Raw genomic sequence first — 14,683 nt, forward strand, 5'->3', positions numbered from 1 at the left:
CATTTTGAATGTACATGCTAAGAATAAAAGACAATCACATTATTTTTTACAGATCTCTAAGCTATATTCATCTAGCCAAATATTTCTATTAGTTTTGAACCTCAAACACCTTAAAATTATATAAAAATGACTTAAAAGTTAACCAGCTGCTGTGATTTTCAGTTGTGTGGGTCCCCTAGTGGTAAAACATTACATTATTCCTCCTCCACACCTCTTTTCTCTCTACTTCATTTAAACACACAGCCGAAAGAATGATAATTACAGAGTGATCAAGGACAGAGCGGGCTGATTGTTGCCTTTAGTCTATCTCAAATGCTAATGCATGACTTAAATGTGCCGAATGATAATGGAGAACAAATTCAAATGTTTGCAGATTTGCAAATCGTCCATGTCAATACATCAACAGCCAGTCCGAATGCAGTCTCTTCGTTTTTATGCAAACTACATCTATATAAAAAAAGCAAAAGAATCCTTTTTTTTCACATAAAACTATCTCATGTATATTTATAAGATTTGATCATAAGCTTTCATAAGTCAAGTAGATCCTATTAGGTTCCCTAAATGGATTTCATGGATGTTAGAATGCAGCATCATATGCTCGCGTAATACATATTCATGATATACGCGTGCCTACACGGGAAGCCACGCCGCGGTCAATCTAAAGCTGTGGTAACTGTTTATCTGCAGTGTGTTCCTTTACAATCTGCATAAATTTAGCTGTCAGTGGCATCGTGGACATTCCATTCTTTTTTTTTTTTTCATCCATCCCATCCCCCATAGTACCATATGGAACCCCTGCACGATAAATGTCATTTCAAAATCAATTTGCATTAAAAAGGTAGAGTGTGTGTGCGGTCCTGAGAAAAAAGAATATATGACACAAATGGAACACATTTGCATCTACAACCCAGCCCGGGACGGTACAATACACAGCCTTTGGAGTGAGGACGGCGAATCATAAAAAACACAGTTTTTCCTTTGCGCTGGCTGAAAAGCAGGAGTAGCCGGATAAATCAACAGCACAAGCATCACACACAAACAGGAAATGCAGCTTCACTGACTCAATAAATGGATGTGGGCGTGAACCTCGGCGTTAGCAAACGCATGTGTGCGTGCAGGCAGGTGGGCCTTCTGGATTCAACGCTCTCTCTAGTCCATTGCAGTTGCCGCCGACATGACTCTCCTCGACTACGCGTATTCTTAAGCAATAACAACGAGAGCCGTATTATCCACCCAAGAATACCCGTCACCGAAGAGAGTCCTTTACAGAGAGAAACAACAGAACCGCCGGCATCGTCAGAAAACGGAAAGGCCTTTTCAAAACAATTGATTGAAGATGCTTTGTAGCGCAAGGCAAGGGCTTCTCAACGGCTCGTCTGCAAACAGAAATTAACAATGCATTTTTGTTCAGTAAACGCCTCAGGAAATATGTGGTATGTGTTTTTTGTTGCTGTTGTTGTTTTTGGTGCTATTTCCTCCCAGCAATCTGTGCTCTCACAAGGCCATTTGGGGGAAAGGTGCATTTAATGAAGGAGTGGGGGATGGGGCGGAGGTGGGGTATGGGGGTTATGAGTTATCCACCCGCGCCCCGCCCCCCAACAGCGTAAACTCACCTGGGATGCAAGGACCCTGCGGAGATCCTCCGGCTAGCATCCATGTCCTGACTCCCATTGCCACTGCGATGATCCCGATGATGGTGATGATGATAGTCCAAAGTAGCAGGTTCGCCTAAAAACACAGACCACCGGGGTTAAGATAGAGCAGGATGCTTGAGATCTAAATGCTATTATGGTCCACTTCATAACACGCTGAATATCTCATCTGTCTAAATGATATAGAAATTGAAAAAAATTTGCCAAACAGTCCATTAGCATTGTGAGGAGAATTCTATATGGAGACATGGACTCTAATGAAGCATGGCAGCCCCCCTCTATACCCCACTTGAGGATGACATGGGGAGGGAAAAAAAGGGGTGGGGGCTAAACTGTGTGATTAGTCAAGGAGAGAAACCTTCCTCTTTTCGGAAAAAAATCAACTTGTAATGCGTAGTCAATGCACGGTGTTATATAGAGAATTGTGAATTTCTGTATATAATAGGTCTGATTTCGATAACCATTAAATCCATTAGTAGTAAACGTTTGGTTACTGATATTAGGAAAAATTCAGTGATTTTAGCAATGTGTGTTGATGTGGTCTCACAATTTTAATATATAAAGATGATATTCAGCTGATAAATGTAATTGTTTTAAAATTATATTTTATTTGAAAGGTTTGCTTACAAATACCAAATTTTAAAATACTTGCTTAGATTTTTATTTTTTTATCAACAGGCCTTATTTATGGTAATTTCATTTTCCTGCAAAATTGTATTGTGTTATAATTCCCCTATAAATAATTTGTGCTTAATTTACAGAATTACAGAATTTTAATCAATTGAACACGAGGTCACAATTTTTTTTATAAAAAAGTCTTTTTTTTTTGAGAATAGAAATATTATCCTATCAGATTTTTTTTTCCATTTAATGCAAAACTATTTATTTAAAAAATGACACCTCTAAAAAAATCACCTACTGAATTATAGTCTACATACCTACCCAGACAGATTTCTCTTATTTACACCAATCATTCACAAAATGAGAAAAACACAATCAGCTATCATTCTCTCGAAATCCAACAGAGAGAAAGAGAAGGCAGCACAAGAAACTGGAGGAGAACCTAACAGAGGCAGATGGAGAGGGAGAAGCTGGACTCGAGCACAAACGCAACAAAAGCCACCGCACGGGCGCACACCGGCAGTGTAGCAGCCGGCTGCTCACTCGCTCTCCAGACCCCCAGTCTGCAAAACCATCAGACGCACCTCACACACACACACACACACACACACACACACACACAGCCACCCTGACGCAGGGCACACTCCCCCAGTGCTATAGCCCCAGGGCTCTCACTCTCTCTGTCCATTTCTGAAGACACACACACACACACACACAAACACACACAAACAACCCCTCTTCTAAACCCCCAGAACTCCAGGAGTTAATCAATGGCCTCTATGCATGGATTTTTTGCTTTTTTGGTTTGTTTGTCTTTACCAAAAGTTCCCATGGGTCCATATCCTTAAATTATACATATTTTTTATTTTACATTTTTTTATTCTACTCTCTTCATGCAAGAACCCATTCACTTACTTTTTATATTTACAATTTGTAAGGAATTCTAAGAATGGAACAGTTTAGAGACAAAAAAAATAAGAACATATCTGTATTCCCAACCTCTCTCCACTCCTCCCTTTCTCCACAAGCGATCTGTGCTATTCCACCCCACACTAAAAAAAATAAAATAAATAAAAATAACGCACACACACTTCGAGCCGGACCCTTTACTGATTGCAAATTAATTGAATGGAGCCCATGAATATGGTAATTCCACAAGACACTTGACACAAGCATCAGGAGGTGTGGTGGACCACACCGGCAAAAAACTAAAATACACACACACTATTGAAACAACGATCAATATTTTATGAAAAAAAGATGTAAAAGAACTGGACCGACATTCACATGTAGATGTGACTTACCCCGTCAAACCTTTAGCATCTCATTGTGCCGTCCATCTCAGCAAGGTGGGATGCCGGATCGTGATAAACCCAGGATGGTACGGCGATGTTAGAGAGAGCCAGGCGGCCAGTCCCGCGGTGTGCAGGTGGACGCGGTACACACTTGCAGGGGGGATGCTTGACAAAAGGATCAAAACCCACTGCCCACTCCCGAGCCAGTTGTTGCTTGACACAGCGAATGAACTTACAGCACAAGAGCGAGTGAAGCTGAGGGAGGGAGAGACAGACTGAGAGAGAGAGGCAGAGGAGGAGAGAGAGAGTGTTTGGCGCGCGTGTGTGTGAGCGAGAGATGGAGAATGAGTGAGAGAGAGGAGGAGGTGGGGGTAGAAGGGGGTTCGGAGTGAGCGGGCGAGCAAGGGAGAGAGAGAGAGAGAAATCACAGCATAACAAAATCTACAGCTACGTGGATGGCCACTCTCTCTCTCTGTCTCTCTCTCTATCTCTCTCCACCCTCTCCGGCTCAAAGAAAGGGAGAGAATAATTAGATTTGAGCCACACATGCTTTCCAAAAGCACTGACTCGTGGATCCCAGGCACCTAATGTTGGATTAATTGAGGGAGATCTGATGTGCTACATGCACCGTGAGCCCTCGGCTCTGACTCCCCCCTCTTCCTCCTCCTCCTCCTCCTCCTCACGACGCCAAAAAACTATCACCGTGATACGATTCCCTGCTCCTCTCTCCCGGCATATGGTGACTGACACGGCACTGTAGGCACAGAGAAAAGAAATAATAGATTGTTTATTTAATTGCGAATACATACAGACGTTTATTAGGCTGGATTTGTGCTTCTGTCAGAGTGGAAAACAGTCAGTATCCATCTTAGAAAGTGTTGTGAATGCCAGCAGGAAAGGAAAAATCTAAGTTATCGGGTTTAAAGAAGAACAAATGCATCCGATTTCACTTTTAGAGCATGGTGTTTGCGATTCAAATTGTTTAGAAATAGGCCTTCTTCACAACTGAGATTATTTCCTTTGTATCGATTGGAAAAATGAAAGCATATAATTCAATTTTCATTAAAATATAGTATACATAGATCTATATAGAAATATTACTTAAAGATATTAATGTAGATATTCCTTACAGTTAGGATATGTAAGAATTTCTACACATTTTGGACTGAGAAGAAAAAAAAACATGTAGAAATGGATAAAAATTGTTGCTGTGTATGTGATTTACAAATACACACACACTCACACACACACACTCAAACACACACACGTGTCTATATATACAGTATATATATATATATATATATATATATATATATATATATATATATATATATATATATATATATATATATATATTCAATTTAGGTTTATTTGTATAGCACTTTTAACGGTGCAAATCGTTGCAAAGCAGCTTTATAGAAAATAGAGTTTCTACATTATATTTAGTAATAGTTTATCAGAGGTGAGTTGATGTCCATATAGCAGAAATGTATCTTAAAAATCAAGAAGTTAGTTAATGTAATGTAATCAAAGGGACGTTAAACACTATTAACAGTATATGATTATATGTTGCAGTCAAACTTATAGCAGAATTTGGTAGTTTCGTATGTTGTGTAGCGTTTGCATCATCTGAGGTCTTCATCACCTTTTATAAAAATCACATCAATAATATCAATATGATATTCAATATTCAAGGTAAATGGCAAAAGAAAAGCAGCTTTGGTAACTGGCTTAACAGACCAGCAGACAAAGGAATCAGACATGTTGAATTTCACGCCATGGAAAGCGGTCTACTGCCCCCTGTTGACCGTTCAGTCACGGTCCAAACAGGAAGGCCCAGACAGCTGGACCATATTGCGACGACACACGGCGTAATAACTGCAGGAAAAACACAATTCTTTATCAAGCTGTAGTCGTCTAATCAACATTACGCATGGAACAAAGCAAATCGGTGAAAATGGAGGAGAAATGGAGGGATGAGAGCCGGAGGAAGTGGGGGAGGAGAGGCACTCTAGTTCTCTCTCTCTCTCTCTCTCAAGGAGAAGTGAGAATTCCTTACAAAAGCCTGGATGATTCTGTTTTCACCCTTTCAAGGCCATATGAGCTCGGCACAAAGACGTACGCCACATGAAAAAAATCACCTGCTTTTACTTTTTTAGCTTCTACTCCTTTGGTCTTTTTGACACAAAGTAGCAATTAAGGTGAGAGTGTTATGGAGGGAAGGAAGAAGCCTTGTTTGCTCACGCCGGGAAAAACTGAAATCGACTTTCAGAATAGAATGAAAAACGTTAATTGACATCTAAAATAAAGCGCCTCTGTATGGTATTTTGATCAACTCACCCCCGTTTCAGGTCACAATCTAATAAATGGAAGGTAAAGACACATTGTCATCTGATGTTCCCTGTGGATTGTTTTAGAACATGTATTTAATGACCGGCTATTAGCGTGCTATTTTTTCCCGCGCCGCCCAGAGTGGACACATTAGTTCATTAGCAGCTGTAAATATCTCCGCCATGGCGAAAAAAAAACGTGATTTATTTAAATTTGATGCGCTGAGTTTATTTGCCTGGTGGCTCGTGTGAGCTGAAGAGAGAGATATCCACCTATCCTTGCAATAAACAACCCCCCCACCCCCCCAACCTCGCCTGCCTGGCTGTATTTCAATTCAACTAGCTTATAAACACACATACGCTAGCGCACACGAGCACGCGGGCATCCGGCAAACAGAATTCCTTCAAACGTATGTGGGTTGAAACACACTCCAGGGATAGAGAGAGGAGAGGTGCAGGGAGCAAAGGCCAGGCGCGGAGCTCCCTGTATCCAAATGGCATTACTCACTCTGAGATGTATTATTAAAGAAAGAAGTACCGCAGGCCATTGCTGACAGACCGTGCAACAGTAAACAAGAAAAAAACAGCAGCGTTTGACAGCTAAAACACGTGCTTTCATTCTCACACTGATACCGACAACACAGAGATGTGTTCGAAAGAGATGGCGTATGTACGCACCTGTGTGTGCATGTTTGGGGTAAACAGTATCTTTGACATTTGAAATGTTTTACGTTTTATGACTTTTGCTATTCAATTTGTGCTTTTTTTTCTTTTGCGCAAGCAAAAAGTGATCCCCGGGGGGTGGGAGCTGGGGAACAAATATCTCTTTAATATCTCAACTGTTTCTCTTAGCTTTGGGGTTAAATGGAGACATTTGCAGACATTTGTCCTGGGAAGAAGGCCACAGGAATCACATGAGACTTTTCTGGAGGTTCGCAAGAAATTGGAACTATGTCTCAAATTGTGCTTGGATGCAATCACATTAGTTTCAATATGAGCTCAAACACATTACATTGGAATTTAAAGAAGAAGCATTACTCACACTTTATTTTAAGGTCAAATTCTCGCCATTAAGAAATCATTAACTGCAACGTTTGACCCAATAAGCTCATATTTTGCTGCAGACTATGTGCTTTCTAAGCACTAATAAACAGTGAGTATGGTAATAGTAGTCATGCTAATAGCAACTAGTTAATAGTGAGAATTATAAGAACCTATACTAAAGTGTTACCGAAACATCTACCGAGACAACTTTATATTAGAAATGGGATCTCAGTAGGAATTCATGATTCATTTTTATTATGAGATCTTTAGTCTCATTGTATCTCTTATTTTAGGAGACCCTCTGGAGTTTCAGAATAGATCTTGAAAATCGCAAATGGTGCTTCGGTTTACCAAAAAATTCTGAGACCTCAGACCTCAGTTAACATTTCTCGTCAAAATCTCCCGAGACCAAATCTTCTGAGCTGTTATGGAAGAACATTCGAGTTGATACTTAAGTGAGATCTCCGTACGAAAATGTTTCTTGACAAATTTTCAAGACACAGTTATATGAACTCTTTTATTTATATTAATTTCATAGCTCTTACTGTATGCCAACACAACAGTATGACCTGTTTCTGTTTAATAAAAAAACAAAAACATGATTTAACTGACAGCTCTTAAATACAATTTTTTAAATACATTATATTCTATCACCCTTCACCAACCCTACACCTAACCCTAACCCTCACAGGAAACTTTGTGCATTTTTACTTTCTCAAAAAAACTCATTCTGTATGATTTAAGCGTTTTGAAAAATGGGGCCATGGGTTATGTCCTCATAAGTCACCCTCTCCTTGTAATACCTGTGTCATACCCATGTCATTATACAGAGTTGTGTCCTGATATGTCACAAAAACAAGAGCACACAGTTACACACACACACACACACACACACACAAAGTAACTATACCTAGAATATTTCCTGCCAGGAACACAGCAAGGAGGAAAGTGTATGTGTGAGCATTATGATGATAAAAGTATACCTAAATCTGTCTATTATAACCACTGCACGATCATGTGACTCGATTCGTATGCCAGTTACAATTATATAGAGGGTGGAACATAAAATATGAGATATGATGTGAAGGACGGAAAGTGGCTAACCTTCTGCAGCTTTTGTAGCACTATTATTTGTCATTCCAATAAAACCTAGTGAAACCTGAAACTCGAGTGAGAGAAAATGAAGTCTACAATCCGAGCTCCTCCAACTAAATCTGTTTTTCAACACCCTCTCCCACACACACATGCAAATACACACAAAGGCAACTAGGTATGTAAATTGGATGCTCTCTCATGCAAATTATTTTCTGGTTATTAAAAACCAGCAAAGGTTGTTTGAAAAATCTGCCACTCTAGTGGGTTTCACTGTTTCAGAGCGTGGTAGAGAACATTTAAAGGAATAGTTCACCTAAAAATGAAAAGTCTCTCATTATTTACTCACCGTTTCAAAGCCTGTTGATTTTCTTTCTTCTATGCAACACGAAAGGAGAGGTTCGGCAGGATGTTCCCACTGCTCTTTTACCTTACAAGTGAATGGTGACCGAGATGACCTAAAATCTACAGCAACAGTCCAAATGGATTATTTGCTATATTCCAATTCATCTATATTCATATTACAACAAATAGTCATTTCTCAAAGCTTGATTGCTCCAGTCCCCATTCATTTTCATTGTATGTAAAAGAGCGGCGGGAGCATTCTGCTAAATTTCTCTTTTTGGGATTCACAGAAAAAGGTCACACAGGTTAGTCAATAACTGATGACAGAATTTGCATTTTAAACCCGAGGACGTCAACAACTCAAAATCTGATTGAAACATGGGTTTTCTTGCACTCAGGATTACACAAAGCATGAAATACAGCGGAGTATAAAATTGAAACCTTCCTCTCTCTCTGGTGCTGTCACATATCAATTGTGAACGGCTCGCTGTCAAGGGGCTCCACCAATCTCATCATGGTCTCGGTCTGTCAATGCTGACAAAGCAAAATTATTGCTTGTCGCTGGATATTTATGTCCAGAAGGCTTAAACCAGACAGAGCACTTCCTTTTTATTTGTGCCTTCTGTCCATAGATTGACCATTGACCTCTGTGTGCCACTATAAGAGGAAACATTCAGACACATGACAGCTCTGGAAGGATAATGTCTACAAATCCGACACCTGGACAAACTATGGAGAAACAGACCAATGACTTACAGCCATCACTGTGTTTGTAATTAAAAAATCACATTCTGATGAATATAAAATTACTACTATCGTTAGTAAAAACACACAATCACATTTACATGCATATATTGGACAAATGCTTTTTTTTTTTCTGAATGAAGTATAATTTAAATACAAATATGTACTAATATTTAAGTTATATATTTAAAGAATAAATAACAAATATTTTACACACACAGACACACAAAGTATTATATTTAATACGAGTAGTTTGTGTATATAATATGAAATATGTTATTTTATATTTAAATATCTTTAAATATATAAAAACAAATACTTCAAATAAACAAATCAAATATTTAACAATTAAATATTGGTAATTAAATACTGAATGAAATATACATATGTAGAAATATTTTTTTATTAAATATATACTTAAACATAAATATATACTTAAATATGTATTTGCTATAAATATTGCAATACATTTTTTAAGTATTTTTTATATTGAAAGCTGTTCAATTTTTGACACATGTTGAGCTCAAGATTTAGGTGTATATATATATATATATATATATATATATATATATATATATATATATATATATATATATATATTATTAAATGGTTAAATTTCAATTAAACTTTGATTTTGAGTGGTTTATTGCTTAAGAAAATCTTAAATGTTAAGACCTAAATCTTGAGCTCAACATGTGTCAAAAATTGAACAGCTTTTATGAATCAATTATATATATATATAATCTTTTTTTTTTTTTGTCAAGAACGTGTATGAGGATGTGTGGCTAGGGATCAGAAGTCAGTGTCATTTTTGCATTAATACAGTTTTATGCATCTGTGCTTACATGGATATCAACTTTAAACAAAATCTCCAAAATGTCTTAAGAGCCCCAGATCCTTTGAAACTACATTAACAGAATATCATGCACTACGGCAAATATTTCAGACATTTTTTTTTTCCTAATGTGGAAAGGCTTGTAGATGAGTGGGACATTTCTATGCAGCCTTCGCTCCATTACAGGATCATATCATTGGACATGTCACCCATCTTAGTGTGTGAAACCACAGCAGCACTGTGAGATTTTCACAAGATGAACAGAATGTGAGCTCCTCCTCAAAGGCTCTGACTGAAAACCTCTTCCTCATTTTAGCATGTGTTTACCTCAGGAAGCTGCCCGAGGAAACCAAAGCCAATGTAGTACATTCACTGGCTTTGATTCATCCCAAAAAGAAGTTAATTAACTGCCAACATCCTCGTCGCTCTTTATTTTTCTGTTTTCTTTTCATTTGCCTGATTCTTTCTGCTTGGTTTGCTGGTGTGTCATTATATCTGGCACTCGTTTCATGTTTACCCCTGAGTGATCCGATATTTACGTGGTTGTGGAGAGTGAACTGAAGATGCTGTGTTGCCAAATCGATGACACATTTTCAAAATGTTCTGGCAGTTTCTGCAGCACATGACACTGAGGGAGTGGGCTGAGCGTGAGTGGAATCACACACACACACACACACACGCGCACGGCCCCTTTGAATACTGCCATCTGCTTTCAGCACTACAGTGTCATCAAACTCATACACAGCGATCAGTTTTGCAATGTTTGTACGATGGAAACATGTCAACAATGCACCACATATTCATAAACAGAAATAGTACTGAGGATGATTCGCTTAAATCACTTCACAGCAAAAAATATTCTCAAATTCAAGGACCCCTACAGTCTATAAATGTATGTAGCCAGCCAATCAGCAAGCAGATAATGGAGTCCAGGCAGCAAAGTTGTATGACATGTTAAATGTCTACATGATATTTATGTTTGTATAAATGTGTAGTTCTGGGAAGCTGCTTGGTTATCAACTAACACATCTGCAATAAGGGAATTTAACTGAAACACTTTTGGAAAGTGTATGAATATGAATATGTTCTGCGGCTGATGTGGTATAGTCCATCTAAAACTATTTTAAACAACATTTTAATAATACTTGTTTAAATATTATTATTATTATTATTATTATTATACAGTCAGACTTTATTTTATGTATTTTATTTAAATTATTTAGATAAAATGGTGTGTGTGTATATATATATATATATTTAACACAAACAATAAAGACATTTTAAAACATACACTAATGTATTTTGGAAACATAATACAATACAAATTTATAAAAAATTTATAAATATTGAAACACTAATAAGTGTAAACAAATGTAAACATTTTAAACACATTATACAAAACAGGTAGTTTTGACTTAAAAAAATTATATATATATATATATATATATATATATATATATATATATATATATATATATATATATATATGTATATGTATATGTATGTATGTATATATATATATATATATATATATATATATATATATATATATATATATACACAATACATTGACTTCTAAATCTCATAACATAAATGTAAACTTTATTAAACTTAAATATTAAATGACATCTTAATTCTTTATTTAATAATATTATTATACCTTGTGTAAATTTTTTGGTATTTAAAAAAAAATATTCAAGTAAGTCTGATTACTTGCATTTTAGAAATACAAAAGAATTTATTATTTATTATTATAATTATAATTACATTTATTATTATATGCATAATAAATAGTTATTTAAAAATATATAAAAAAATATATATATAAAAAAGTGCAAACAAATGTAAATATTTTAAACATTATATAAAACAGATGACTCTAAAATTTAATTAAATCTGGAATTAAATTTAACTAAAATTAACTGATTGCCCTTCAAGGCAATGTAAAAAAAAAAAAAAAAAAAAAAAAAAAAACTTATATAAGAGAATAGGCCAGACATAGTATGTGTTAACTGCCTATACTCTGATATCATTTATCTATTCTGCTTGTGAACTGAAAATCCAAGGCCTCCCAGAAGAAAAATAGCACTGTAAAATAGCATTGCCTTTTTTAAATGCACTTACTTTTGTTTTCTTTCCAGTCAGGGAGATTCTATCATCGTGATATTGGATTTTGAGCTGAATTGGGTTGGTTTTTGGGGCGAGATGTGAGCTAGTTCTTAATGGAAGCTGGGAGGAAGTGCAGTAACGGCTGTGTGACGGTCCTTACCAGAACCCAGTCGTGACTCACTCAGACAAGGGGTGACAGAAACATGGCACCCAGGAGACTAACACACACATCACCCTCCCTTACCGGAGCGCCGCTGACGCATCGCCATCGCTGCCTGCCCAGACCTGCTCTCTTTGAGCTTCTCTCCATCTTCCTCTGCCGTCTTGGAGTCGGGAGTATTCCGTCATCTCCATATGTCGGCTGCATCTCTGCTGCTTTACTCTTTTCAAGCAGGATCTGGCCTAGAAATGACCAGCAATTAAGTTTACTCTGAAGTCAGTTTCAGAGTATGTTTGTGCTTGGCAGCAAACCGTACTGAGGACAATCTCAAAGCAAAGTTTTATTGCTCAGAGACCTAAAGCTCAGGAGAGCTTAGTAATGTTTTGTTAGAGTATCAAGTACTGGATGTTTAAGAGGTTTCTCCTAAAATGTGTTAAATTGAAGCAAATGATAATAATTTAATGTGAAATTATTTCATACGAATATTGAAATTTGACTATTGATTTCAGATTTCTGCATCTTGGCAAAAAAGAAAGTTGTCTCATTTTGAAAAATTGTCCATCTATAAAATATGTCTTATTTAATATGGAAAATATGAGCACATTTTGAGACAGTGCTGTGGCCTCAGTCTAAAAAAGAAAAGTATCTTGTTTTTCCCCCTCTGAATCCAAATTTGAAAAGCAGATGAATTTAGCAAAAATCTTAGCTCCTAATTAAATATTGTCTATCAGAAACGATTGAGATGTTAAATATATTTATCAATAGATTTGTCTTTCCTTTATGGATTGGCAAATCTGGGCACATTTTGGGACACTGTTATGTTTATTTTTTTTAAATCATGCTTTTTCTCTCTCAATCAACATCTGATCTGGAAAGCAGCTTAATTATGCAAAAATCTCGATTTGCTTTCAATTTAATCTCATTGTCTAAATGAAACAACCTTACATTAAAAATATCCTTTAATCAATGTCTTCTTTAGTGTATGTTGGCAATTTTAACACATTTTGAGACACTGTTGAGATCTCCATTTGCTTATAATTTAACCTCATTTTTGTCAAAAAAAAAAAAAAACGTTGAGATGCATATGACATTTTATGAAGTCCGAGATCTCAATGGACTTTGCACTAGTTAGGGACGACAATTTTGAGCACATTTTGAGACATTTTTGAGATCTCTTCTGAAAATCTAAAAGAGACAGGATTGAAAACTGAGAAGCAGTATAATTATTCTCCTTTTGAGAGACTCATCTAATATAAGGTCTGAGGTTTCATATTAAAAATATCCACCAATTGATTTTTCTTTAGTGAGGGTTGGCAATTTTAAACACATTTTGAGACATTGTTGAGATGTTTTTTTTGAGGATCAAAATACGAGAAGCGGTAGAATTAAGCAAAGATCTCCATTTGCTTTCAATTTAACTTCAGTTTTTAATAAGAGAAACAACTGAGATGTTCAAGAGATCTCAATTCTCTCAATATCTCTCTTCTCTTGAGTTTTGGATGGACATTTTGAGCACATTGACACATTTTTGAGATGTCTTCTGAAAGTGAAACATGTCAATTGATTGATGTACAATTAAGCAACAAATCTTTATTTCCTCCTAATTTAATCTCATTGCTCTCTAAGAGAAACATCTGAGATTTTGAAAAATCTAAATGGTTTTAGATAAAATATTATTAGGGCCTTTTCCCTTCACATTGCTGTCTAGGAGAAACAGCTCAGACATTAAGGAGACCGCACTTGCGATTTCTCATTTTTACGGATGTTGTAGAATAACATCTGTTAATCTCGACCTCATCTTTGATGCCATATCTTCTGCTTCATTCCTGTGGACTGCTGGTACATGAGACAGCAGACGCCTCACAGGGCTCTCATTGCTGTCAGTGATTGATCCCCTTGTTTTTATCTGGCGTAATTAAACATTTAGAGCCATGCGCTCCCTGTTGCTCAATGTAATTTCCTCTGAATTCAGAAGTCTCGCAGCCCAAGAAATCTTTATTATTGGCAATGAACCCAGCGCGATAATGAGCCAATGGGATGAAACACCCAGTTTAGCACACTCTAGTTACCATTTCTTGGGAGAGGAGGGGACCGCTCGATTTGTTCGCAGCACTTCGGGCTTGTTCCCGAAAGAAACATACGTGTTTACATTAACGCAAACACTGCATGGGGAAAATAAGTGTTTTTCTGTGCATGTTTTGGTTTAAATGGACAGCTGGTTTCGTAGGAGCAACCTGCACGATAATGACCTAAGTGAAATAAAATAGCGCAGAAAAAAAAACATTAAGTTAACGAATAACAACTTGAGGACCAGCTGTGTCTCCAATTGTGTAGTGTTTAGAACAGCACACGTATTGGCTCAAAATGCATGTTAAGATACCCTTCAACTTGCATGAAACCAAGACCACACGAAGCACACAAATTATTTCCCAGTTTCCCCCGCTGTGCCTTTTGAG

General features: G+C 36.8%; 1 long non-coding RNA gene across 1 annotated transcript; it reads right to left on the reverse strand.

Moving 5' to 3' along the window:
- Window positions 1-236: 236 nt before the first annotated feature.
- On the reverse strand, window positions 237-3,899 carry LOC113072811 (uncharacterized). The gene is made up of 3 exons (XR_003280342.1): window positions 3,578-3,899; window positions 1,614-1,728; window positions 237-1,376 (listed from the first exon to the last, which is right to left on the reverse strand). It is a non-coding gene; the product is annotated as an uncharacterized LOC113072811 (long non-coding RNA).
- Between the last annotated feature and the right edge of the window lie 10,784 nt (window positions 3,900-14,683).

Source organism: Carassius auratus, unplaced genomic scaffold, assembly GCF_003368295.1.
Source record: "Carassius auratus strain Wakin unplaced genomic scaffold, ASM336829v1 scaf_tig00010667, whole genome shotgun sequence".
Classification (NCBI taxonomy): Eukaryota; Metazoa; Chordata; class Actinopteri; order Cypriniformes; family Cyprinidae; genus Carassius; species Carassius auratus.